Source organism: Macrotis lagotis, chromosome X (genome assembly GCF_037893015.1).
Source record: "Macrotis lagotis isolate mMagLag1 chromosome X, bilby.v1.9.chrom.fasta, whole genome shotgun sequence".
NCBI classification, from domain to species: Eukaryota; Metazoa; Chordata; class Mammalia; order Peramelemorphia; family Peramelidae; genus Macrotis; species Macrotis lagotis.
Genome location: NC_133666.1, coordinates 211,707,512 through 211,721,372, shown reverse-complemented (window position 1 = coordinate 211,721,372; position 13,861 = coordinate 211,707,512).

The following is a 13,861-nucleotide window of genomic DNA, read 5'->3' as shown; positions in this document are numbered from 1 at the left end:
AATTAAAAATTAAAAAATTAAAAGTTCTTCACAAGTTGGCTTCAGTCTACCTTTTTAGGCTTATCAGATATCTCTTTTCTTCAACTTGCTTTTCTCAAATTAAATTTCTTGAATTTGTCCCTATTCTGGAATTGTCCTCATTCCCTTTTCTCCTTATCTTCTTAAAATCCTTAGCTTCCTTCAAAACTAAGTTAAAGGAATATTTCATACATGAAACTAATCCTGAACTTTTTCTTCCCAGTGATAAGTCCTTTGCTCCCAGAAAGTAATTGAAAGAAATATACTTTGTTGTAATTTAATTTGTATCCATTACTTCCACTAATAGAATATAAATTTATTGAAGGCAGGGTCTGTTTAATTTTTGCCTGTTTTCCCAATACCTGTTTTACCCAATTAAATGCCAGAGGAGCTTTGTAAATGTTAGCGCAGCATGAAGTTTGTTTGGTCAGATCACATCTGAAGTATTTTATTCTGTGTACCACATTTTAGAATAATTCTTTTTTTTTAGGCTTTTGCAAGGCAAATGGGGTTAAGTGGCTAGCCCAAGGCCACACAGCTAGGTAATTATTAATTGTCTGAGAACAGATTTGAACCCAGGTACTCCTGACTCAAAGGCCAGTGGTTTATCCAATACACCACCTAGCCACCCCAATTGTCTTGATTTTCACTAAAAAAAAACAACAAAAAAAAAAACATTCATGGAAATCTTTTTTATTTTATCCTTCTTATCACCTTACTCATATGACACCCAGCACTATTCTTCTCTAAATCATATGGAAATTGTGAACCTTCACCCTCTCAAGTAAAACTGCTCTACATGACCAAATTATCTCATCCTATCCACTTTTTTCCAGTAGATTGATTCTTTTATATCCATGTGCTTTTGTTTATCTTTAATTTCTGTGTACTTAGACTATATAGTTACTATTTAAAAAATATTTATTGAAGACAATAAGGTTAAGTGCCTTGCCCAAGGTCACACAGCTAGCCAATTATTAAGTGACTGAGGTCACATTTGAACTCAGGTCCTCCTGACTCCAGGGCTAGTGCCTTATCCACCTACCTGCTCCTTATATTAACGGCTGACAAACATTCATATGCCTAGAATCTGACAAGGAAAAAGAAAATTCTGAGATGCTTTTCTCCACTTTTTTTGTTTGTTTGGCTTTTTTAAGTTTTTGTAAGGCAAATGGGGTTAAGTGGCTTGGCGAAGACCACACAGCTAGGTAATTATTAAGTGTCTGAGAGCGGATTTGAACCCAGGTACTCCTGATTCTCTCCACTTTTTTTTAAACTTTCCATTTAGATTAGAAAATCTCTCCATTTTCAGAAGCTTTATGCTTTGGAAGAAGAGTTTTCACCTCAGCTTTATGCTTTGGAAGAAGAGTTTTCACCTCAGGGTGCCAAATACTTTGTAATATCAAGCATTTATGGAATTAGCTAAGTAGTACTTAAAAAAAAGATTCTGTTTACTCTTTTGATTTTGTCTCACCTAAATTTCCTACCATTTCCCTTATTCCTCCACCTACCAAAACATCCTTTGTAACAAAAATTTTTTGAAAAGGAAAAAGAGGAAAAAATGCAAAATAATAAATAAAAGTGACCAACATACCAAAAATGATTTGTCAGTTTATGTAATGTTTTACATCTGTGTATTAATTAAACAGAGTATCAAGGAGAGCTAAAGGCTTGGATGTCTTTTGGGGAGGCAAGTTAATTCTTTTTTTAGTTTATTTATTTTATAATATTACAATAATAGTGTTATGGGAGTAAACATAAAACCCCTCTTGCACCCAAGAAGATGAGAAACCTCAAGCATAGTGAGAGAGAAAAAACTGTGCTTCAGTCTGTGTTCATATTCCAATGGCTCTGAATCTGGGATGAGTTCCTTTCTTTATCATTAATCCACCAAAGTAGTTGCTTCAATAATTTCCCATCAGGGAGTATTGGGACATTGATGCATTGCTGGTGGAGTTGCAAAGACACCCAGCCTTTCTGGAGAGCAATCTGGAACTATGCCCTTTGACCCAGCAATTCTAATTCTAGGATTATGTCCAGAAGAAATTGTAAAAAATGGGAAAAGTACTGCATGTTCCAAAATATTCAATACAGCCCTTTTTGTAGTGGCAAAGAATTGTAAATTGAGGGGATCCCCATCAATTGGGGAATGGGTAAACAAATCATGATACACGAATACTATGGAATATTATTGTTCCATAAGAAACAATAAATAGTCAGATTCTAGAGAAGCATGGAATGACCTATGGGATCTGATGCTGAGTGAAGGGAGTAGAGCCAAGAAAACAATTTACACATCAACAGCAACTTTATGAATGAACAACTTTGGTGGAAGCAACTCCTCCTGACAGTCCAGAGAACTAGGACAATTGTATTAGTCTAGTTATGGACTATATTATTCCCAAACAGAGGAAGAAAAACAAAAAAAAAAAACACACAGAAAAAAAGAAACACCTCTACTGAAGCTGATGAACACTTTATAATAAATTATCTCTTATGTATCTCTTTCCCTTAATCCTAATTCCTGATGCCAAAAACTAATTTGTAAATATATTTAACAAAATATGTATGTAAAATGCTAACCTGACTGTTCCCAACTGAGGGGAACAAAGAGGGAAGGGAGAGTGCAGGGAAATTTTGTAACTTGGAAATATACATGTACAGATGTCTGAAAAGAAATAAAAAAAAATGAACAAGAAATATTTTCCCATAATTGCTGTTACTAGCTGTATTTCCCTCCACTCTATTCCTTCCCACTTCATTTATTCTATTCTCTCTCTCTCTCTCTCTCTCTCTCTCCTTTCACCCTGTTCCTGTTCAAACATGTGTTATATCTGAGTACCCTCACCTACAGTCTTTCCTCTCTTCTATTACCTATTCCCCTATTCCCTCCCCCCATTCCCCCTTACCCATCACTTTCATCTCGTTTTTCTCTAGGGTAAGATAGATTTCTATATCCCATTAAGTGTGTATGTTATTTCCTCTCTGAGCCATTTCTGATGAGAATGAAGGCTCACTCATTCCCCCTTGCCTTCCTCCATTCCACTCCATTATGAAAACTTTTTCCTTGATTCTTATGTGAAATATCTTAGCCCCTTTTTCCTCTCCTTTCTCTTCATCCCAGTACTTTCCTTTATCAAACATTGGCTCCATCTTTTTTTTTAGGTTTTTGCAAGGCAAATGGGGTTAAGTGGCTTGCCCAAGGCCACACACCTAGGTCATTATTAAGTGTCTAAGACCGGATTTGAACCCAGGTACTCCTAACTCCAAGGCTGGTGCTTTATCCACTACACCACCAAGCCACCCAACTCCATCTTTTTACTATATTATACCATTATATTCAGCTCCTTCCTGTGCCTTCTCTATATATGCTCCTTCCAACTGCTCTTATAAATGAGAGAGTTCATATAAGTTATCAGTATCTTCTTCCCATGCAGGAATGCACCCAGTTCAACATCATTACATTCCTCATGGTTAGTCATTCTCATCCACCCCCTCTATGGTTCACTTGAGTCCTGTACTTGGAGATCAAACTTTCTGTTCAGCTCTGCTTGTTTCAATATGAAAGTTCAAAATGAAAATTCCCTGTTTCATTGAAAGTCCATCTTTACCCCTGAAAATGGATGCTTAGTTTTGCTGGGTAGTTGATTCTCAGTTGTAAGCCAAGATCTTTTGCCTTATGGAATATTATATTCCAAGCCCTATGACCCCTTGCTGTTTAATTTTGACTATAGAGCCATGGTAGTTGGATTGTTTTGTTTCTGACATATTCTTGTATTTTCTCTTTGACTTGGGACTTTGGGGATTTGGCTGTAATATTCCTTGAAGTTTTTCTTTTGGGAATCTCTTTCAGGAGGTGATTGGTGAATTCCTTCAATTTGTATTTTACTCTCTGCTTCTAGAATCTCAGGGCAATTTTCCTGTATTATTTCATGAAAAATGAAGTCTAGGCTATTTTCCTGGTTGCAACTTTCAGGTAGCCCAATAATTTTTAAATTATCTTTTATGGATATGTTTTACAAGGTTGTTTGTTTTTCCAATGAGATATTTCACATTTTCTTCTAATTTTTGCTTGTTTTTGGACTAGTTTTATTTATTCCTGATTCCTTGAAAAGTCATTGGCTTCCTTTAATTCCATTCTGCATTTGAAGGAGTTATTTTCTTCAGAGAGCTTTTTTTGTCTCCTTTTCCAGCTGACAGATTCTGCTTTTGAGTCAATCTTCTCATTTGCCTTTTGTATTGCTTTTTCCATTTGTTCTAAAGTGGTTTTTAATATAATATTTTCTTCAGTATTTTTTGTATTTCTTTCACCAAGCTGCTGATTTGGTTTTCATACTTTATCTGCATAGCTGTCATTTCTCCTCCCAATTTTTCTTCCACCTCCCTCAATAGCTTTTCAAAGTCTTTTTTGAGCTCATCCAGAGCCTGAGTCCATTTTCTCTTTCTCTTGGTGGTTTTGGATACAAAAGTTTTGATTTTTTTCATCTTCTGAATCTTCCATGGTATTAAAGTAATTTTAAGATCAGATTCTTTTCCTTTTGGTTCTTCATTTCCTCAGCCTATGACTGATTTACCACACTTCTAAGGATTTTTTTTGGGGGGTTGGGGAAACAATCCACAGGGACCTTAATTCCTCCAAGGTCTTATGAGAGGCTCTAAGCCCAAACTGCAACCTGGATCTGAGTGTGGGAAAATAGCTGAGTCCTACCTCAGGGAGAGCAGAAAGACCACTGCATTCTCCCCTGGCCCCTTTACCATCTGTGAGCTGTGCTCTGTAGGTTAGGGTTGGCTTCCCTGATTCCTGCTGATGGTTATCACCACAGGGCTGCTCTGAGGCCGCCACTTGCTCCACACTCATTCTAGTACACTCTGCTGCATTAGAATTCTCTCATCACCCTTTCAAGCTGTTCCTGGTGATCCGTGGGTCAGGAGGTCTGGAAACTGCAGCTGTGGCTGTGCTTGCAATAGCTTTATCCAACCCCTGGTTCCAGTGCAGCAGACCTTTCTCATGGAACTTCTAAGTTGTCTTGGACTGAGGATTTGTATCACTCAGTTTTTATGTGTGTTCAGCCCCTCTAAATTTTGGCTAGAGTCATAATTTGATAGCTTTTGGAGTTTTGTAGGGAGCGAGTTTCTGGGAATTCCTGCCTTCCTCCATCTTGGGTCCTCCCCCTGGCTCCCTCCCAAGTTTATTCTTTATAATTTCAATACATCCCCTTTCATTTGTTTTGGTTGCTTACATTGCTTCTCTGTAATCATTTCATACAGCACAATAATTCTATTGAAATCATGCAATAAAATTCATTTAGCAATTCCTCAGTCAATGGTCATCTATTTTACTTTTAGTTGTTTCCTACTTCCTAAAAAAATTGTACCTTAAATAGTTTGACATATTACGTAATTTTTTATTTTTGCTATTTACCTTTTCACTTTCTGAAGTGAGTAGAAGAATGAGTGGATCAAAAATGTATGGATATTTTGCTATTTAATTTGCATAATTATAAATTGCTTTTTAAAATTGTTGTACTAATGGGGCAGCTAGGTGGCACAGTGGTGGGGTGGCTAGGTGGTGCAGTGGATAGAACACTGGCCCTGGAGTCAGGAGTAACTGAGTTCAAATCCAGTCTCAGACATTTCATAATTACCAAGCTGTGTGGCCTTGGGCAAGCCACTGAACCCCATTTGCCTTGCAAAAAATCCTAAAAAAAATTGTACTAATTCATAGATCTGCCAAAATGAAAAGATATTTATTAGGCATTTGCCTTGTGCCAAAATGCTGAGAAATACAAAGACAGTCCTTACTCTCATAAAGTTTAAATTATTTTTAGGAGACAAAATGCAAAGAGAAGTGGAGACTAAGGAGGACCACTTTTTTCCCAAGAGATATATAGATTGACATATCTCTTCCAGAATAAAAGATGATCTGTTTCTAATTAGGGAAAGAAGAGGGAGGGGTAGATAGGGAAGGTCTCATGGTTGCAGAGGAGATGAAGAATTCCTTGTTCTTATCAGATTTAAGATTAGAAATTCTTTGTTACTTCTATTCATATTTCAGTGGTTGATTTGCTTCTAGACTAAGCTTTCCATGAATGTCTTTACAATCATTAATCTAGGGCACATACACATCTGAAGTTTTCTCTGCTTCTTCCTGGACTCAATCTAAAGATTCTTTTATCTTTCATGCAAATGAAAAGGAGGGAAAAAAAGGTCAAGGACAATAAATTATTAATGGATTAAAATCATTGAACTTCACTTCAAACTTTTCTTCCTACCTTTATTCCTTTATTATATATATATATATATATATATATATGGCCAGGAACTAGTAATTGACTTTTGAGAATGCACCAAGAATGTAAAAATATAATTTCTAAGAATGGTGGTGGTGAGTTAGTGAGAGGGCTGCTGGATTGAGATAAAATATTTCCCCATAATCATTTCACTAACTGGATAATCTATACATATACAAGAGAAGACTGTTAATTTTAATACAAGAAGATGACTCCCATCTCAGCTACTAGAAATTATTTAAGCCTTTAGAAAGAGAGATATTTCTTTCCTAAGCACTGCCAACTATTTTCCTCAGGTAGTTTAGCCCAGAAAGCTGCAGTGAGTATTAATAAAATGATAAATATTAATCATCAGATAAGACATTTAGTTGGGGGGAAAATTAATTTTATTTTTGTAATATATTATAATAAAATGCAGTTAAATTTAGAATTCATAGCATACATAAAGCAACCATTTAATAATTATTACCTAACCATAAATTTTTTTAGAGATATGCAAGTACATATTTGAGATGTCAGCATGCAATCTGATTTAAGGTTCTATTTTTTCTAATATAAATAATATAGCTTGCTGTGAATAACCTAATTAAATATACTAAGAGGCTATAAAATAATAAACAATTAAGTTGTTGGAAATACCTGCAATACTAATTTAACTTGAAAACCACCCTATAATTTCATTATTCATACATGCAAAAACTTTGCTTTAAAATATGAGCTAAATTTAATGAAAAGAATACTTTAATACCTGTAGAGTATAATAAGGTACTGATTGCATTTTAAATATACAAGCCATTACAATTTCTAAAAGAAGTTATAAGTATGGCTATGAAATGAAACCTTGACAGAGCCAAAAAGCACTTTTCTGGAGTGCTGATAGGTAGAACTTCAAAAGGAAATAGATTTCTTTTTGTTGTCAGAGTTTCATAGGAAAATTTGAATACTAAAATATATCCCCTGTCACCTTTGTCACTTGCCAACTTGTTCTAAGGGAATCAAAGACAAAAAGTGCATAAAATGGTTACTGACACTCTTCACAGATCCCTCTTCTCTTGCTTCTTCCTGCCAAATTATTGGGAGGTTAGAAGCTGTAAGTTTTTGTTACATTGCAGAAGCCATGGAAACAACTTGTTTTGGGGGCATTTCAGAAAAACTATATATTTCAATCGTTTTTCAGAAAGCCATAGAGTTATAGAATAATAGAAATCTAACTCTCTTATTTTTAATCAATGATTGTGCATTGATAGTGCAGCATATGCTCTAGCTTTAATATCTGTTAGTTATGTTTTGTCAGAGGTGTGCATACACCTTTCACCAGGGCACGTTGCAATATTTCTATACATTATTAAAAAATAAATGTTTTATTTTAGGTCTTTTAAGTTTATTGTCATTTTTATATTATTCCTCCAATTATTTCTCTTCTCACTTTATGATGAAGAACAGCATGAAGCTTAATAAAATTATGTCACATTTCACATCAGTAGTCAGTCTATCACCTTTCCACTGAGATGAAGAAAGCAGGCTTCATTAAAAGTTCAGTGAAGTCACAGTGATTCAATGTATTGATCAAAGTACTTATACATTTCAAGTGTGTTCTTTTATATTATTCTGGTTACTTGGTAAATTGCTTTCCTAATTCTTCTCACTTTACTACTTCAGAAAAATACTCAAAAGAATTCTTTGAATTCTTCTTAGTCATTGCTCAGACAGCATGGAACATTCTATTTATTCATATATCACAAGTTATTCAGTCATTCCCAAAACAACGGATGCCTACTTTCTTCTGAGTCCTTTGATATGAAAAAAATATTTCTCATGCCAGACATGGTGAAGTATGCCTACAATTCCTGCTGCTGGGAAGGCTGAAGTTGGTAGATTGTTTGCGCCTGAGAGATCAGAGTTAAAACAGGACTAAACCTGATGAGATTTATGTTCAGACTGGGATTTACATTATGAGTCCCCAAGAACAGAGGCCCACCAGCATGCCTAAGGAGAGGCAAACCCACATGAGTTAGCTATGGAATGGGTTAAAACTTCCATGCTGATAAACAGTGGGATTACTATGATAGGTATTTACATTTTCAGCCTGAGCAAGATAGTGGGACTTAGTAGACTAATTAGCAATAAATGAATAAAAAAGAAGTATATTGTGTGTGTGTGTGTGTGTGTGTGTGTGTGTGTGTGTGTGTACATATGAGTTTTTTTTACACTTTACATATCTTTGGAGTATAGTACTAGGTGTAGTGTAGAAGGATGAAAATTATTTTCTTTTAAGGTTCATCTGGTTTATTCCTTTTTTATAACATCAAATCAGTATTATTTATTAGCTTAATAGTTTTCTTATTTTCAACTTTATTACTCTCACCTTGATTTGAAGATTTTCTTTTTTGCTTTTTTAGATTTGATTCTTTATTTTATTTTTTTTTTCTGCCATTTTCATGTTTCATGTTTCAACAATCACTTCCAAAAACTTAAATTTCAAATTCTCCCTCTCCCTTCCACCTTACCATCTCTCACTGAAAAAACAAGTTACTTAATACAGGATAAAAATGTATAGTCAAAGGGAGCAGCTAGTTGGTGCAGTGAATAAAGCATTGGCCCTGGAGTCAGCAGGATCTGAGTTCAAATCTGATCTCAGACACAATAATTGTCTAGTTGTATGATCTTGGGCACATCACTGGACCCCACTGCCTTAAATAAATTGAAAAAAATTTTTAAAAGTATAGTCATGAAAACATTACCATAATAGTCATGATGTAAAAATAAACATAATCCCCTCCCCCCGGCAAAGAGAAAACTCAAGAAATACATAGTGAAAAAAAGTATGCTTCAATTTGTATACAGACACAATCATCTCTTTCTTTGGGGTGGATAATATTGTTTAACAAATGAAATATTTTTTATTGTTTTACTGTCCATTCTTTTTCATTTTTTCCACATTATTACAATACTCTTGTTGTAAAAGTAAACATAATCACCCTCCTTCCAGAAATATAGAAAAACCTAAAGAAAAATAGAGTAAAAAATGTACTTCAGTATGTGTTCAGATGCCATCAGCTCTGTTTGTAGGATGTATAACATTCTTTATCATAAGTCCATCAGAGAATTTGCTACTATATTTTTTACCACAGTTGCTATTGCTAACCTTATTTCCCTCCATCCTATTCCCCCAATGCCAATTTATTCCATTCTCTCTCTCCTTTCACCTTGTCTTTCCTCAAAAGTGTGTTGTGACTACCCTGACTACCCTCTGCCATGATCTTCCCTCTCTTCTATTAGCTGCATTCCTTCCCTTGTTCCCATTCTCCCATCACTTTCCTCTCTTTTTTCCTCTAGGGCAAGATAGATTTCTGTATCCTATTCAGTGTGTAGGTTGTTTCCTCTATGAACCATTTCTGATGAGAATGGAGACTCACTCATTCCCCCTCGCCTTCCCCCCTTCCACTGCTTTGCAAAAGTTTGTTCTTCACTCTTTTTTACATGAAATAAATTACCCCATTCTACCTCTCCTTTCTCTTTCTCCCAGTATATTCCTTTCTCACCTATTAATTTCATCTTTGTATTGTAACTTCCTATTTTTCTTTCTCCTGTGCCTTGTCTATATATGCTTCTTCTAACTGCACTAATAAATGAGAAGGTTCAATGTAAATATTAGTATCATCTCTCCAAGCAGTTCAATATAATGAAATTCCCAATAATTTTCCCTTCTTGTTCACTCTCTCTATGGTTCCCCTGAATCTTGTCTTTGAAGATCAAATCTTGTGTTCACCTCTGGTCATTTCAACAGAAAAGCTTGAAAGTTCCCTAGTTTAAGAAATGAAAATTCTTGATCATGTCTGTATTTAATGCTGTATCATCTGAAATGGTGATGGCTTTCCTTTAAAAAAGTGATTCTACTGTGTTCCATGCTAGTTCCTAATTTTAAATATGAATGAATTTTTAATTTTGTCTCTTTTAAGAAGAAATTATTAGGTTATATTCATCAAAATACCACATCCCACAGAAATGATGATTTATCTATGCATATGCATTTAAAAACTTGAAATAAGATAGAACCAGTTCTGGAGTCAGGAGAATTTGAGTCAAAATCTGGACTCAGCACTTAGTAACTGTGTGATCCTGGGCAAATCACTTAACTTTGTTTACCTCAGTATCCACATCTGAAAAATTATCTGGAGAAGGCAATGGCAAATCAGTCCAGTATCTTTGCCAAGACAACCTCACATAAAGTTATGAAAAGTCAGGCACAACTTTTAGCAGCAGAAGCAACAACAATATGCAATTGTTTTGATTAATTTTTATTTCTCTCCTGACCCAGGTCTTGGCTTCAACCATTGTTCAGCAGCTTTTTCATTCTTAAAATACTTCTCTTTCCCTGTGATTTATTTCTCTGATTAGTGAGTTCATCCCAGAACCTCCCTTCATGGGAAGTTCCCATATCAGCCATGCTCAATTCTTTACTCATTTCCAGAGTCCTCTCCTGATGTTCTGGACTTCCCCAACATATTTCCAAGCAGTTGCCTTCTCCTTTCTGCTCCTACCTCCCCTTTTCCTCATTACTTTTTATCTCCTTTTTAGGTTTCTTCTTCCATTAAAATTTAAGCTCTTTTGCTTTGTTTGCTTTTGATTTCTGGGAATCAGCATAGACCCTGATAATAAATAATAAGTAAATAAATTCTTGCTGCCTTGAATTAATATGAATCTCTAGGATTCTTTAAATTAGGCCTTTAATCTGGTCCATGGACAAATTTCAGGGAATATATGAATTTGGATAGGAAAATTTATCATTTTTTCAAAAATCTTTTGTTTCCTTTGAAATCTTACATATTTATACAGTGAAATATTATTCTGAGGAATTCATTGGCTTCAGTCAACTACCTGAGGCATCATAATGGAAAAAAATCCTTATTCTTAGTTGACTGTGATATTGCTTATTCTTAGAAAATTTAAACCCTATTTGTTTATGCTTATTTATTTAAATTTTTTCTTATTGTATTGTTATAACTAACTTTTAGCAAATTATAATCAATAATGGAAGCAAGAATGAAGATCCTAGTCTTACATTAGTTTTTATTACTCTCTCTTAAAATAATAATCACAAAGTGATGGTTAAAATATTGAATTTAAATAGACACTTGAATTTTTTTTAGAAAAAGGTTATTTGATTCTTAATTTGGGGAAATTTTCAAAATAAACAATATATTTTTCCAAAGGCATTTTTTTGTATTTATGATCATGATTACATGATTACATGAATAATACTATATAATGATCACACAAATTACATTTATAATTTTTATAATGTAGATTGATTTCAATATTTCAACTAAAAGTCCACTACCATCACACCACTAAACAATTTCTGTACTGTTCTGTCAATTTGTACTTGTTTTTTAAACATGTGTTAAACTTTTCATTTAAATATTTCAGTGCACTATCACTCATTTTAGTTTTAGTTTTTATATAATTTTTATCTTTAGTATCTTTAATACTGATGTTATTTAATAATCTTTGATGCTTAAAGCATAAAATAGTTCCCCTACTTAGCTCTCTTAATCTTGACTATTTGTTTTGCTACTTTATCTGAAATTGTGAGACTTCCTTCTTTTTAGTTCACTGGCTTCCTCATTTGAATGAATCTTTAAGTACAGTTCTTTATACTAGAAATCATCCATTTATGCTGACTGATTTATCACCATCACCAGCCTGCCCCCCCCCCAAAAAAAACCTGAATGAGGTCTCCAAAAGGAGGAGGAAAGGGCCTTTAGCATAGAGGAGCTGTGAGTGTTCTCTTTGGGCTCTGTGGCTCATCTATATACATACACACACACACACACACACACACACACACACACACACACACACACACACACACATATATATATGTATATGCCTCCTTCTCCTCCTTTTCCTCTTCCTCCTCCTCCTCCTCATTTGGGCTTACTTATAGTTTCCAGGAGTGGAGTGTATTTCCCTCCCTCCCTAGATTTAGGCAAGTATTTTATACAACCTCTTCTTGTTAACTTTGCTCAAACCCTAGTGCTAAAAACAGCTAATTGAGTAGGAGTTTTTAAGCACAGGTAACGCAACCTCTCAGGGTTAATCTGGGTCCTTGAGTATAAGGAGTCTCTGTCCTTGTGGGACCTTTTCAGTCATTGCAATTGATTTTGCAACTAACCTAATAGGGGGTGTCACACTTGTGTGTCTGTTCTTATTATGGTGAAACATTTTATAAAACCAGTATCTTTTCCACTGATCAACTTCCCAATTTTTTTTAGCAAGTATCAAACTGTTTTGTTGATTACTACCTTATATTATCTCTTGATATCTAGCAATTTCCATTTCCTTTCCATTTTCTCCTTATTTTCCGTGATATCTATATTTGTAATAGGATATATAATGTATACATAAATGTATATAAATATTTGTGCATATATATCTATATGCTTGTATATGTGAATATATAGAGAGATATAGTATATAGACCTGACATGGAATACACTGTCACTTTTTGCAAATAAGCATCAGGTATAATATTAATTATAATATATCTGACAACATGTAACTATATACATATATTAATTTGTGTTTAAGAGAAAAATATGTGTGTGAATTAGTCAACAGTCATTTAGCAAGTACTCATCACATGCCAGATAGATTTGATATAAAATACATTGTCATCAACACAGAAGGATGACATGAGAGAAGAATTAGTAGCAACCATTATATTACAACTATATATTATAATATATATATATATATATCCACTTCTTAAAGTTTTTATTATAAGCTTCTGAGAATGAAGGCATTAGTGATATCTAGATTTTCTTATTGATATAAAATAGGAAGTTCATGAAATTCAAACCCATATCCCTACTCTTGGCTATAAATAAAGCATTTTTTTAACTCAGCTAGGAAAAGGAAGTATAAACTTGAATGTCACTGTCAAATGTGACCTTTGTTCTTATCTGCTAGACATATATATACTGTTTTACTTGATGCTATAATATACTCATTTAAGGCAGCTGCTCCTTTGGAATGTTTGACATAATGTCTTTATAATCCATACCTTCTCTTCCTTATAAAGTACTAAGGAAAGGAAAGAATAGAGACTTTTCTCTAGTTGATGTTCAAATTCATTTCATGATCTATTTTTATAAATCTGATACTTCAAATGAAAATCATACACACACACACACACACACACACACACACACACACACATATATATCACATCTTGGTATCAAGATTCAAATTTTACTGCTAAATTTCACAGTATCCTCTCGTATGTAAGAATTTTTTTATGCTATGATGATAAAAATCTCCCAACTCAATTCCTTAATTTAAAAAAAAATAAAAGCAAATTCATACTTATGCCTCATCATAGCATATAGGTGACTGTGGATATTGAAAGTTGCATCCACTAATCTAGTCAATTTAATTTAATTTAATTTTTAATTTTAATTTTAATTTCTAATATGATTTTAATGTAAAATTTTTCTTCATATTAAATATATATTTAATTCCATTAATCCATTTTTATATTTATATAT